The sequence below is a fragment of the Periplaneta americana genome, chromosome 8, assembly GCF_040183065.1.
Source record: "Periplaneta americana isolate PAMFEO1 chromosome 8, P.americana_PAMFEO1_priV1, whole genome shotgun sequence".
Taxonomy (NCBI): domain Eukaryota; kingdom Metazoa; phylum Arthropoda; class Insecta; order Blattodea; family Blattidae; genus Periplaneta; species Periplaneta americana.
The window spans coordinates 140,432,678-140,446,961 of NC_091124.1; the positions used below are offsets into that span (position 1 = coordinate 140,432,678).

A 14,284-nucleotide genomic window follows, 5' to 3' on the forward strand; every position below is an offset into this window, starting at 1 on the left:
GATGGGATTGATCATAGCGAGATGGTATTTGGCGAGATGAGGCAGAGGATTTGCCATATATTACCTTATATTTGCCTTACGGTTGAGGAAAACCTAAAAAAAAACCCAACCAGGTAATCAGCCCAAACGGGAATCGAACCCGCGCCCGAAAACAATTCCGGATCGGCAGGCAAGCGCCTTAACCTACAGAGCTACACCGGTGGCCCCAATATATTTCAATTTAACAACATATTTTTAAGCGTTTTAGTTTTTATTTAGTCCATTTTTTTTTTTTTGGATATTTTCTCACTCTTCTATTTTCATTTCTGCGGCCTGTTTTGGGGAGGCCGAGACATAGATGGGAGGATAATATTAAAATGGATTTAAGGGAGGTGTGATATGAGTGTAGAGACTGGATTAATCTCGCTCAGGATAGAGACCGATGGCGGACGTATGGCTTTTAAGGAACCCGGAGGTTCATTACCGTCCTCACATAAGTAAGTAAGGCCTGTTTTTGTACGTTTCTAATTCTTCATCATTTAACGCCAAGCTTTAATTTCTTTCATGTTTATTTATCTCCCTTTTAAATTATCTTCCGCTAACCATGTATTATATCCATGCTTTTAATTTTGATTTCTTTATTTAACTTTTTCTTCATAACTACACAGATGAAGCAGAGACGAAATGATGATGCGAAGCTAATTAAAATGTGATAAAATAACAGGTTAAGTTGAATTAGTTGTACAAAATCTCACATAGAGCCACTTTTCAGTAAAAATGTTATAGATCGAAATCCAGTGCCGTTTATTGGGAAGCAGTCGAGCTGACAGAAGTACTTACTGCTAGACTCCAGTGATACTATAGTATGCAGTGCATACTATGCACAAACACTAAGGCTGAGGTGTTAGCTGATGTAGATAACTGTAGGAATAATTTCAAGTAGAGTGGGGAGCAATGATTAAAAATATCGATGACATGGCATACCAAAAAGCACGCTAGCACTGATATCATAGACAAGCCTATGTTAGTTGATAAACTACTGTATTCATTCATGAAGTGGATAACTACGTCGTACGTAAAACATGTGACAAACAGATTCTATAATACGCAGAACAGCGTTCTATAAACATTCTGTAATGTAATCAGCAACATACACATGCCACAGCTGTCGCGTTAACAAGAGTAGTAGCTCAAGATACGACATACAACAGTATATTAATTACAGTGTAGTAGTGTACCAGAGCGATGCTAGTTTAACACAGTGCAACATTTCATTTTGAATTTGATAAGCAGCTCAGGAAGGAACTGCCCCATTTACGTACACATTTAATCTATTAAACAACAGTTTACGAACGGATGAATTTATATAACGGTTAAACAACACGTCAGTAAATTGTAGATTTCGTTCCTTTCTCTGGAGATTCAGCTCTTAAACAGGTATGATCTAACAAGGAAATTTTGCAACCTGACATGCTATACCGTATTATAATTAAATCTAGCACACCAGTTCGTAGAGTTTGAGAACTGTATTAAAATTCTCTATGACTCAGTCGTATACGGTCAGTTAACGAAGTGTGATTTGGTGTCCATTTAGACAATAAAGAACATCATACTGTTAACTGAGCACGCAAGAGTTCTAAAAATATATACAGGGTGTTAAAAAGGTATCTAATATTTTAGGAGGTGATACTCGTAGTATACATTGAAACAAGAAAATAATGTCTAATAAACATGGGTTCTACGACATATACTTTCTGAGATCTGAACACTTGTTCATAGAAGGTGCTCAATGTGACGTCCATTCATGGCAGTGCATTTTTCTGCCCTACGATACAGCAGACTACCAGATAATCATGCTGTAGTTCACACCCTGGCATGGAATACTGATACGTCGCAAGAAATACTGAAAACAAAAGTCTGGTTGCGGATATGAGAAGGGTTCTGCAGAGATGGTGTTGTGAATTTTGGTAGTCAGCATGTGTAGGCTGATGAAAATCCTCATGCAGTTGAAGAAACAAGGCATCAGCACCGATTATCAATCAACTTATGGGCAGGCGTTCTTGGTGATTGATTAATACATGGTACCACAGAAATTAAACTGGGGATTGTTATCAGGACTTTCTTATTAACGTACTAAAACAAGAATGTGTGATTCCTTAAGCCGAAGGGCAGAGGAATGCATTGCCATGAATGGACGTCACATTGCGCACCTCCTATGAACAAGTGTTCAGATCTTAGAAAATACTGCACTATGTGTGTTGTAGGACCTATGTTTATTAGACATTATTTTCTTGTTTTGATGCATACTAGCACCTCCTAAAATATTGGATACTTTTTTAACACCCTGTAACTTATAGGGTGTCTTTATTCAGAAGAAAACAATCCGATAATAGCGTGCCGTATCGTAGATTAACAGTGTGTAAAAGAGCGGTCGTCAGCACAGAGCACTCTCAGGCTATTTTTTAGCGTCTCTTACTCGCGGGTAAGAGACTGCACTATGGTGCATCCGTAGCTGCTGACGGGTATGCTCTTTCCCTCTCTGCCTGCTGCACGACGGGGCATATGATGTTGCACCGAATACCCTTTACTCATTTCAGCGAGTGCTGACGACCACTGGTGTAAATGCGTTTCTGAAGAAGAGAGCTGTAGGCACACAGAATGGAAGTAATATTAACTGTGCAGATTTTAACAGCTTATTCCTTGGATATAGCAAATAGCCTGATGCAGTGCAACGAAAACTATTAATATAATATTGGCCCCAAATGAATACTTTTGTCAGAAAAAAATAATTTTCCCCCAAATGTTAACACTGTTTACTCGATAAGTACTATCCGTACGATTCTGAGTTTTTACTTTTATCATTATAGAAACTGAAAAGGAACAATTATTATATTAAATAAAAATATTACGTATCATTTTCTGTCTTTAGGAAGTCTGGTAACCCTATCGTAATGATTAAGGGACGGAACTACGTACGCTGTTCAGACCAAGCGCGTGCGTTTTCGTACGTGATTCAGCGACGCGCTGTTGCCAAACGATGCAGACTTTCAGCCTAACTTTCTTATTAACCATGTACTTACTTACAAAACACGTAACAGGTTTGATTTTTCTTTATTTTAATGTAGGCCTATTCCATTGTCTCATTCAATCTGCACAGCTTATCACTTCCACTCTGTATTTATCGGTCATTTTTCACTCACGAAGCTTCCTGCTTCGCCAGCAGTAGGCCTCTGTCTTCTCTAGGACTATAAAATTGCTGAGTGAAACTATACAAGAATGCAGATGTCTATAATAGCGGAACCAGGCATTAGAGCGAACGTTCTGAAGACTTTAGAACATACCTGCACAAACAGCGCTCAACGAGCGCGCGCGCTCCTCGGAGCGGGAGAGAGGTGTTTTCCGCTCGCCGAAACGGAGAGAAAGATGCGTCAGAATGACATAGACTTGCTATAGGTAGAGGAGAGGGAAACGACCACTCAGTTATGTAGTGGAGTGCAGTGTGTAGGCATATTTTCAGTAACTGTTTCATGTTGCTTACCTACTGCTACAGTACAGTATGGAGGAATCTAAAAGACGGAACATAACATTTAACATTTAACGATTTACAGCTCGAACTTATTGATCTTCAATGTGACCTAAGGGCTAAAGGCCGTTTGAATAATACTACTAGTCTAGTTGAGTTTTACAAGACTAAACATTAGCAATAATATCCACGACTACACAGGCTGGCTGTAAAAATGATTGCTATGTTTGGCTCAACATTTATATTTGTGAACAACTGTTTTCTATAATCAACTTTAATAAAGGCAGGCATCGAACATCTGTAACTGATGTTTCATTACGATCAGTAGGCTACTGTTCCTTTCAGCTGCCAACAGCATAAAACCTCGTTTCGATGTATTGATAAATAAAAATATAACAAAATGATATTGTACATTTAAGTAGCTATAGATAGAATATCTATTATTTCTGTAAAATAAATATTTATTAATTAATTAATAATAGTTCAAGATAGTTTTGCAAATACTGAACGGGAATTCATTTCATATACACTCAAAATAGTACTTCCTTTTGTGTAGGCCTACATTTGGTACGAGATAACCCCTTCTTCCAGTCCACCCTTATGCTACGTTTACACGGCGACAGTTTAGAGAAGAGCGCTACAGATTATAGCTGAGTATCACCGTGTAAACGGTTGTGAGAGCAGGTATCTCGTTGACCCTAATATCTAAATAGAGACTCTAAATATAGCGGCCTTGAAAACTGCTCTCGCCGTGTAAACACCCTGAACAGAGAACTCGCATATACTGTCAGCTCTCATTATGGCTACTCTAAATTAGTCAGCTAAGTTGAACTTTTTCATTAACTCTCGCGACTGTTGCGTACGAGATTATACAAGCTTGCGCATAACTCTTGAAATACAGATCTAAAGTAATAATCATGCTACGTTTCCACGGCGACAGTTCAGAGCGAAGTTCTGAAGAATCATGAGAGCTCTCTAACGGAGTGTTTACACGGTGACAGAATATAGCTTCTCTAAACCCATTAGCGAGCTCTCATGAGATTTATATAATTCTAAACTCTAAGTTACTCTCCGGACCGTTTACATGGTGCAGAGAGTTTAGAGTGAGAGCATTTAGAGAAGAATAGGCTGGTCAGTGCGTTTTTATGACATCATCACCCATCTAACTTCTGAACAGTGTGTCAGCAGTTGTGTAACCTGGCCGCGCATAGCACTTGCGTTACTAATATTGTTGGGTGAGGCATTATTTATTTCTTCGTATAGAATACTATAATTGCACGAAGGACGGAGTTGATAGTCTTGATCAAAAATGTGCAAATTATAGCTCAAGTCGGCACACATGTAATTTACATTCTATGAATCAGAGATGCATGAAAATAGTACCAATGGTAAGAGAAACTCAAAAAGTTTAGTTGTGTTAACATTGTTTCCCTACTTGATAACGCGCCTCATAATAGTACATATAAACAAATTTGTTCATTGTTGAGGCGAAATGGCTGCTATAGATGACAGAAGAGCTTAATTTTCGTGTGAACCAGTCTGTTATTAATGTGCAAAAGCATTACCGAACAAAGTCTGGTGCAGATCCACCCAATGGGCCTAAAATCCGTAAATGGTACACAGATTTAAAGGCACGATTCTTCGCAAGCGGTTGCGACTCCATCCATACCTACAACAGTTGCTGCAAGCCCTAATACCAGAGGACAAAGTACTACGAAGAAATTTTTTCACAAGTATGTAGACTTTAATTGAAAACGATGATGAATTTATTCGTTCCGTGGTGTTTTCTGATGACGTCACTTTTCAACTTTCTGGTAAGGTGAACAGACATAACCTCAGAATCTGAAGATCGGAAAATCCGCGTACCTACTTGGAACTTGACTATAGGCTTGATGTGTGCCGTGTTACTAAGGAGGGGGGACACATTGAACATCTTTAAGTCAAGAAACTAAACGTTTGGAGTTTCTCTTTCCATTGGTACTATTTTCATACACCTCAGATTCATAGCACGTAAATTACATGTGTTCGAAACCGGAAAGGTCTTTTGTAGGAACCCTGTATAAAGACAATTTTCAGGCTTCCTGATGAAAGAAAGGCAACGAATGCAGCTGAAGAAGTGGTTCTTGAGAAGAAGAAAAAGAAGAAGAAGATGTGCTTTGTGCCCCCCAAAATTAAAGAGGAAAAAAATATTCTTGCTACAAGGGCCAAAGTCCAATTTACCTCCAATGTTAAAAAAAAAGTGTGCAGAATTTGCGATGAAAATGAATGATTGCGTTTCAGCTCCTCAAAAGAGACCGAGTGTTCAAAGAAAAAAAAAAAACAATTTTTCACATAACATTGTTCATCTTCTTTCATTATAATGTGTTTATAATGGTTCTACTAATACAGTATAATAGTTGTGCCTATTTCGTTTTGTTAAATTATAACTATATTCTGGTTAACATATACCGGTACAGACCCCATTGTACCAGTTATGTGATTTGTTCGTAATGTACTAGGTGAGCGTTATTATTATTAATATGATGCATTATCAATAGTATTGAAGGAATATAGAAAATATTCCACATCAAGTGAATAATAATAATAATAATAATAATAATAATAATAATAATAATAATAAAACAATAGTGATAATAACAACATAATAGTGATAATAATAATAATAATAATAATAATAATAATTATTATTATTATTATTATTATTATTATTATTATTATTATTATTACAGTTCGCACTTACTGGAGGTTATGGATCTTTCGAAAATAAATAAGCAAGAATAAAAACCAACAAATTAAAAAACTAAAACAATGGACCTTGCTAAAATTACGGCCAAATTACAATAAATTAACAAAACTAAAAGCCAAATTCAGACGCCTCAACAGTGTCAGCTAATTTTGACAATGCCTGATTTCTCAAGGTCCTTATTCTTGTAATTCTTGTTAAACACATTCCACAAACAACTTTCCAATTCATATGCTTCAATCAATCTTCGTGTCTTCGACACTCCATTGTTTTTGGCCGTCATTTCTACTGCTTCTGTCGCGAGAGTTTATGAAAAAGTTCAACTGAGTTGAATAATTTAGAGTAGCTATAATGAGAGTTGAGAGCATATGCGAGTTCTCTGTCCAGGGTGTTTACACGGCGAGAGCAGTTTTCAAGGCCGCTCTATTTAGTCTCTCTAATATCTAATCACAGTCAACGAGATACCTACTCTCAAATCCGTTTACACGGTGATATAGCTCGAACGGAACCTGGTGAAGCTTGACCTTGATGGAGAAACCAGTTCTACGGGCGGGTAAGAGTGGAGGGGATAACGCTTGTTCAGTCTCCTTTGCATCTCGTCACATAACATCGGTTGGTAGTCGATCCCACACCACAATACTGTTCTCTCCCTCCAAGTTTCACCAGGTTCCGCACGAGCTATACTCAGCTATAATCTCTAGCCCTCTCTTCTTTAAACTCTCGCCGTGTAAATGTAGAGACGCAATTCCGCCGCTCAGAGCGCTGTTCGGTTCTAGATATTTGTAGCAGAACACTTATTGACATTGACATTTGGGGCATTTAAAGGACTCATCGTTGCATATTAAATGCTTCGTACAATATTTTATGGTCAATAGACGTAAGTTCAAAACTTTTACGTATCAATTATATTAAAATAAATGGTTGTCATTTTTGATATGAAAAGATATTACATATTATAAACTCAGGCACTACCTTCCTGTTGTTCAATTCATACACCATACCTTTTTGAACATAATGAAAGAAACTTAATACATTTTACATGAGCAATATAGTCTACCATTTTCATATGTTTATTTATTATTATTATTATTGTTATTCATAATTTATTCTGTTAAGAACAATAAAATAATGTGTTTAGGGTATAAACCTGTTACTAGGAAGCGTAGTGTGACCAACAGCCTTTCCTTTATACTAATGACTAGACTTCGTTGAATTGCCACACGAAGCATGCAATCAGGTTGCCGATGTACGGTAGTATAGAAGAAGTGAGCGACCGCCCGGTCTCGTAGTACAAGCAGTTCATGTTAAGAGTTGTGACCGGTCCAAATAGATAGAGCAGCTACAGCTAATGTATACCTATTTAAGCACTTGTTTTTGCATTACTGTGGTTGGAATAGTCAAAGCTTAACATTTGTTCAGTGCAGACAATAATTCAATCATACGTACTACAATGAGAATGCTGCTGTTCCAAACAATTGCTCCTGGAATACCCTTACCCCCGCAGTCAGTCTTGACCCGTTGGGGAACGTGGTTGGATTCTGTTAATTATTATGCAGAACATTACGGAAAAAGAATGGAGGTAATTGATGCATTGGATAGCACAGAGAGGTTCCGCTGTTGCAGCTGTAAAATCATTGCTTTCTGAACAGCTATTGGAAGATATTCTGTTCATTGATTCTAATTTTAAAATCGTGTCCAAAAGCATCATCCTGTTAGAATCGTCTAAACTACAACTCTCAGAAGCCCTTAATGTAGTGGATTAAGTATCACAAACCATTATCCAAAATAACAATTCACTAATTTCATAAAAAGTGAAATGTAAGTTGAGAAACATTATTGCTAAAAAGTCTGCCTATTCACAACTTCGTATTATAAATGATGTACTATCAGGTCACGACAAGATGTTTGAAGTTGGTGTACTAAAAAGTAGTGACTTTCCGTTCTTCAAATATGCACGTATTACATCGTGTGATGTTGAACGTACATTTTCCCAATATAAAAACTGTTTAAATGACCATCAGAGGAGGTTACTTTGCAGTCGCTCAAAATGTAGGTGTACATATTGAAGGATGATGTATCTTACATTATATTTTAAGAGTTAATATATCTCACTTTAAAATAATTGTGTATTTACATGTTTAGACATTTCCTACTTGAATGATCATTCATAATATTTCTTTAATTCAGAATACAGGTTTTATTGTAACCGCAGTATACTGCTCAGTGTTTACATCAGAGGCATACTCCATTCTTTGCACGCCCCCTTCTCATACAGTCTATACCGCGTGCACAGTAAACCTTGCGAATCTCGTGGAAATTCCACGAAGTCTACTAATGACAATCCTCATAGTTGTGTCTTTTTTGCCAATTACAGGTCCGATGTGTAAGCTCCATGTGTCGGCGAGATATCCAGGGTTTTTCCCACGTAGATCTATTTCTCCTCTGCCTTCTTCAATTCAGAAGAATTGCACACTACAGCGGCCGAAAAACGTTGTGTTTCTGCCATAGTTGTAAACGCACTGACCAGCCTGTTCTTTTCTCTCACTCTAAACTGTCTGCACCATGTAAACGGTCCGGAGAGTAACATTAGACTTTAGAGTTATATAAATCTCATGAGAGCTCGCTAATGGGTTTAGAGAAGCTATATTTTGTCACCGTGTAAACACTCCTTTAGAGAGTTCTTCTGATACTTTAGATCTTCTCTCGCTCTAAACTGTCGCCGTGTAAACCTAGCATTATACAGAGCGCAGCTAATATCTGCATTCCGCTCATGAGCTATGATCCGGCTCGGAGAGCGCAAACCTTGTGCAGACCTGCTTTAGAAGGTTGCGCAAACTTCTCCAAGAAGCTGAATCGGACCGACAACATTGGGTTAGCGTCAGCATATTGTTTTGAGCCAAAACAGGATATAACCATATTATACAATATTTGGCTATTAACGGAATAACAGGACAACTGCCATATATCAGTTCTGAAATTTTAGAATGTAAACTAGTAATAATGCAAGTATTACAAATATAGTATTAGCCTACCTAAACAAGTACAACCCCATGCTACGGCTTTTAAAGGTACAAACCACAAAAGGGCAAAAATTATTAACAATAAAATACTGGAGCAGAGTAATACATTTGGATACTTGGTTACAATATTTGCTAGATTGAAAATGATTACATGACTAAAAGCTTACGAGAATATCAGTATTTGTGCAAAGCGATGAAGCAATATTCTAAAAATACAAAACGATAAACTAAACTGAAGTTACATCAAGTGATGGCAGTCCTATCACTTGTACGGATGTGAAAGTTAGACACTTAAAAAAAAAACACAGAATTGTAGCATTTAATGTGATGTTTCTGAGATTAGTAGTAGATTATACATTGAAGGATCAAAAACGAAATATATAAGTTGGAGAAGAACTTGGTAGGCCTATATTCCTATATTCAACATGATCGAAGAAATAGGTAATTACAAGAGATGGGAAGAACATGTAAAAAGAATGGCAGAAACCAGAGTTCCGAAAGTTATGAGAGAGTACAGACCAAGAGGAGAAAGAGACAGAGGAAAAGCTAGCAGGGCCAATATACGTGCAGACAGAACAAACCAATCTTGGTTTATGCCATAATAGCTGACGACGACGACAACGATATTACAACGATATACTAAGTAACATTCGTTACAAGTACCATCATTGTCTATTTCTACAAATACACACAGAAATTTTTACGCAAAAACTGTAAATAAATAAAATAATTTAAAGGAACAAATGGATATACAAAGATCGACATAATGAACTTTTCATTCCTGCTCATTCGATAAATGCATCATTTGTTTATTAATGTAAAGAATCCGCCTTTCCCGCATACTGCCGTTGAAAATATCTGGTAATTAATGTAATGCACTAAACAACAACGCTGAACAGAATATGAAGTAACTTCTATGACCATCGCATTCATATGAACACACCAAGTATTGGAGCATCAGACCAACTTTTGGTTTCTTTTAACAATGTGTTATCTTCGTACAACACCGTACATTGTTAAAAGGAATCTGTACAAAATGGGATTCTAGATCAAACTGAAAGATGATCGGATCGATGACACATTATCCGAAGACGCAACGGTCAATGCTAAGAGCTATAGTCGCGACACTGTTATTTCCGGCGTGACTCCTCCTCTTTGCTTACGTCTTAGGAGGTGAAGGCTCTATAAAGTCTAGGTAGGTAGTATCGTTCGCCATTTTTGTTCTTTCGTTGCCGAGCTACCAGACGAGGGATCTATTTGCCACACCGTTAAACATTATCATGTCGTAGCTCCTATGATAATAAATCAAACGCACTGTAATTCAGCAAATAATTGAGCGGCAAATAACGTCCTCATGTGCTTTCTGCGAACGCCAACAAAAGAGCCAAAATGGCGGGCGATTATATAGTAAGTATTTATCCAGCCTTAGGAAATGCTTAACATCTTCATCAGCGAATCACAAGACGCACATGTTTAAATGTAGCCGATCTGTAACATGATTGGCTGCCAGAAATTAGAGCGACGGGACTATAGAAGAAGTTCGAACAGATAGGACGACTGAGGAAAAATTATGAAACGGTCACTGCAATTCAAAGAGGGATGTATACCATTCGTAGAGTCTTGTCAATAGTGTCGCGATAAGCCCCACAATTTCCGCAAAGGGGAATTCTATGTTGGAATGAAGCTAACTTTTCGACATTTCTTTATTTCATTTAGAATTTTTACTTATCTTTTCTGTATCATGAAAGTGATAATAATTAATCTATGTATAAGGGATACGCGACTTGGATTTGTCTATTTGTGAATGAGTCAAGGATCTCCAAAACTGATCCCCTACTGAATCATAACCTTCAACCCTCAAGCATCTCGTCAAATCGTCCCTTTTCCGTGTTTATTTTATAATTTAACGAAGCAGAAATAGAACAGCATTTTATTTAATAACGGTTTCAACCACGGAGGTTATCTAGTGTTGAAATTGAACGTGGGTGAAAAATACTCGTAATTATGTTAGGTGAAAAAGACAATGCGTCCAGTTCTGCGTTGTGTAACTTTCTCCATTCTCCTGTAACTCCATCCCTCTTAGCCGCAAATATTTTCCTAAGAACCTTATTCTCAAGCACCCTTAATCTCTGTTCCTCTCTCAAAGTGAGAGTCCAAGTTTCACAACCATACAGAACAACCGGTAATGTAACTGTTTTATAAATTTTAAATATCATATTTCTTGACAGCAGACTAGATGATACAAGCTTCTCACCCGAATAATAACAGGCATTTCAGATATTTATTCTGCGTTTAAATCCCTCCCGAGTGCCATTTATATTTGTTACTGTTGCTCCAAGATATTTGAATTTTTCCATCTCTTCGAAGGATAAATCTCCAATTTTTATATTTCCATTTTGTACAATATTCTGGTCACGAAACATAATCATGCACTTTGTCTTTTCGGGATTTACTTCCAAACCTATCGCTTTACTTGCTTCAAGTAAAATTTCCGTGTTTTCCCTAATCGTTTGTGGATTTTCTCTTAAGATAATATACACGTCATCCGCATAGACAAGAAGCTTATGTAACCCCTTCAATTCCAAACCCTGTCTCTTATCCTGAACTTTCCTAATGGCATATTCTAGACTTCACTCTTAACCGAGTCATATGCCTTTTTGAAGTCTATGAATAACTGAAGTACTGTATCCTTATACCCCCATTTTGTCTCCAATATCTATCGAATACAAAAAATCTGATCAATAGTCGATCTATTACGCCTAAAACCGCACTGATGATCCACAATAATTTCATCTATGTACGGAGTTTAATCTTGTCAAAAGAATATTGGACAAAATTTTGTACGACGTCAATAAAAGTGGTATTCCTCGAAAGTTAGTACAGTTAGTCTTGTCCCCCTTCCTAAAAATAAGTACAATTATGGACTTCTGAATAATAATAATAATAATAATAATAATAAAATAATAATAATAATTTATTTAATCTGACAGAGCTAAGGTCAGTTGGCTTTGTCTTCCGCCCGGCCAGACTCTATATACGAAATCGTATCTTGTTGTTTTCTTGCTATAGGTTGAATGCTTCTTGTAGTTTATTATTTGTTGCACGTTTCCAAGGGAATGGACTCTCCCTTTCTTCTCTTTTTAGTGACAGGAGCAGTTGTTTCGAATTGCATTTACCAGGTTCTCCATATAGTCACAATTGTTTGAATCTCTATACACATTTGCTTTATTGTCAGTCCCTTCTTCTTCATCTGACGCCACTAGTTCCCCGCCACAATCGAGGGTGTATATCGACTACCAATCAATATCTATTTCATTCCTAAAAATGCAATTATTTGGTGAACCACATCTTTTCAGGTTGAGAAATCTTCTCCGTTACGTTCTATTTACTGTATATTAAAAACTGGACAGCTGCTGAAGATTGGCGCCACCAGATACTACCCTCCAGTACGACTTGTATTAGCCATTAGCAGCAGGTATTCTACATCATACAAGGATTAATGTAATACGACACACTTCTCGAGAACGCGACCCCCAAGTGGGAATGCTGTCTTATAAGAATCGTATTCGGGAGGTCCCGGGTTCAAATCCCGGAGCCGATCAACCTTAATGAGGTTTTTTCTCTAGTTTCCTCATTCCATTAGACGATGTATTTCGAGTAATAAAGACCAAAATAAACTCACAACTCTCCGACAATAGTATTTCAGTAATCCACTTAACGTAATAGTTGCAACACTGTCCACGAGATAGCGTCTGTGAAGTGAGAATTTAAATTTCGGCCCGGAGATAAAATGATGTCGGTGGTGAATTTGTGTCCAGCCGTCGTGGCATCCCGGCGAGCCGCAGCGGTTCGGTCGGGGTTTAAGTGTTCAACCAGCGCGATAGTTGTCGTGATGGTGAGAGAGCACTTCAGGTCGAGGCGTCAGATATCTCTCGGGTTAGAGAGAACGCGAAACTTCAGACAAAATGACAATATTCTCAGAAAAAGTCGTGATTTGATCATTGCAATTAAAACGACTACTAGGCCTATTATTAAAAAAGACATTTCTCACAATATCCACCTAAAATTTGATCACATAGACATATATTCATTTAAGAAATAGTATAGTAATATCAGGCTCAGGAATCATTAATTTTTCCACTAAAAACGATGATTTAAATATGAAATACTAAAAGATGCATTTTTCTTAGGAAATATCCTACTTGACATACTTTAATGAAACCTTTACTGTACAATTTTAAGGATAAATTCTATAATTTCTAGCTAAAATTATAATTTATATGATAAATACATTATAATCTATAATTTTAGCTAGAAATTGTAGAATTTATCCTTAAAACTGTACAGTAAAGTATATCAAGTAGTTCCTATGAAAAATGCATTGAAATGAGTAAAAAATAAATGTAAAAATTCAGATTCTCAAAATTTAATCTGTAAATCTGTGAAAACTTTATTACCTACTATGTGCAAAATTATTGCTCCTATGTGCATTACATGGCTCTTAAATTGCTTAATATTGTGGCAGTTTCATTTAATTAACACACTGGTCAACGGTGATTTTGTTAAATGTACAATTTCCGCTGTTCTTATATAATTTCATGTGCAGATTCCAAAAATGAAGTCGAAATTTTTCCACTACCCACAATTTTTTTTTTTTGTAATTTTAGAAAAAAATTGATTTATTTTTATTGCTATTTATACAGTCCTTAACATGCTAATGGAAATAAAATATTTGAAATATTTCATTTTATGACCTTAACAACTGACATAACTTAAGATCATTGTTGCCTGTGAAGTCAGAATTCATAAAAATAAATTTTATTTCTCAAAAGATTTCGAGAGTTAGTATTAATTCTCAGTTGAGTTGGAACTTACATTCATGAAACAAGTTCCATAACCTGTGTTTTCTTGGTCCTAATTTTAAGTGGAGTAAAAGTATCTTATAAAGTGAAACACCTCGAAATTTGTATAAATTACAAACAATTTTTGTTACGTTTGTCATTAGTTAACTTTGAATTT

The 14,284-nt window shown here is 36.6% G+C and overlaps 1 protein-coding gene across 5 annotated transcripts in view; it reads right to left on the minus strand.

Moving 5' to 3' along the window:
* Positions 1-14,284, minus strand: part of LOC138705106 (blood vessel epicardial substance-like) — a 902,265-nt gene that overhangs the window by 550,478 nt on the left and 337,503 nt on the right. The window lies entirely within an intron of this gene.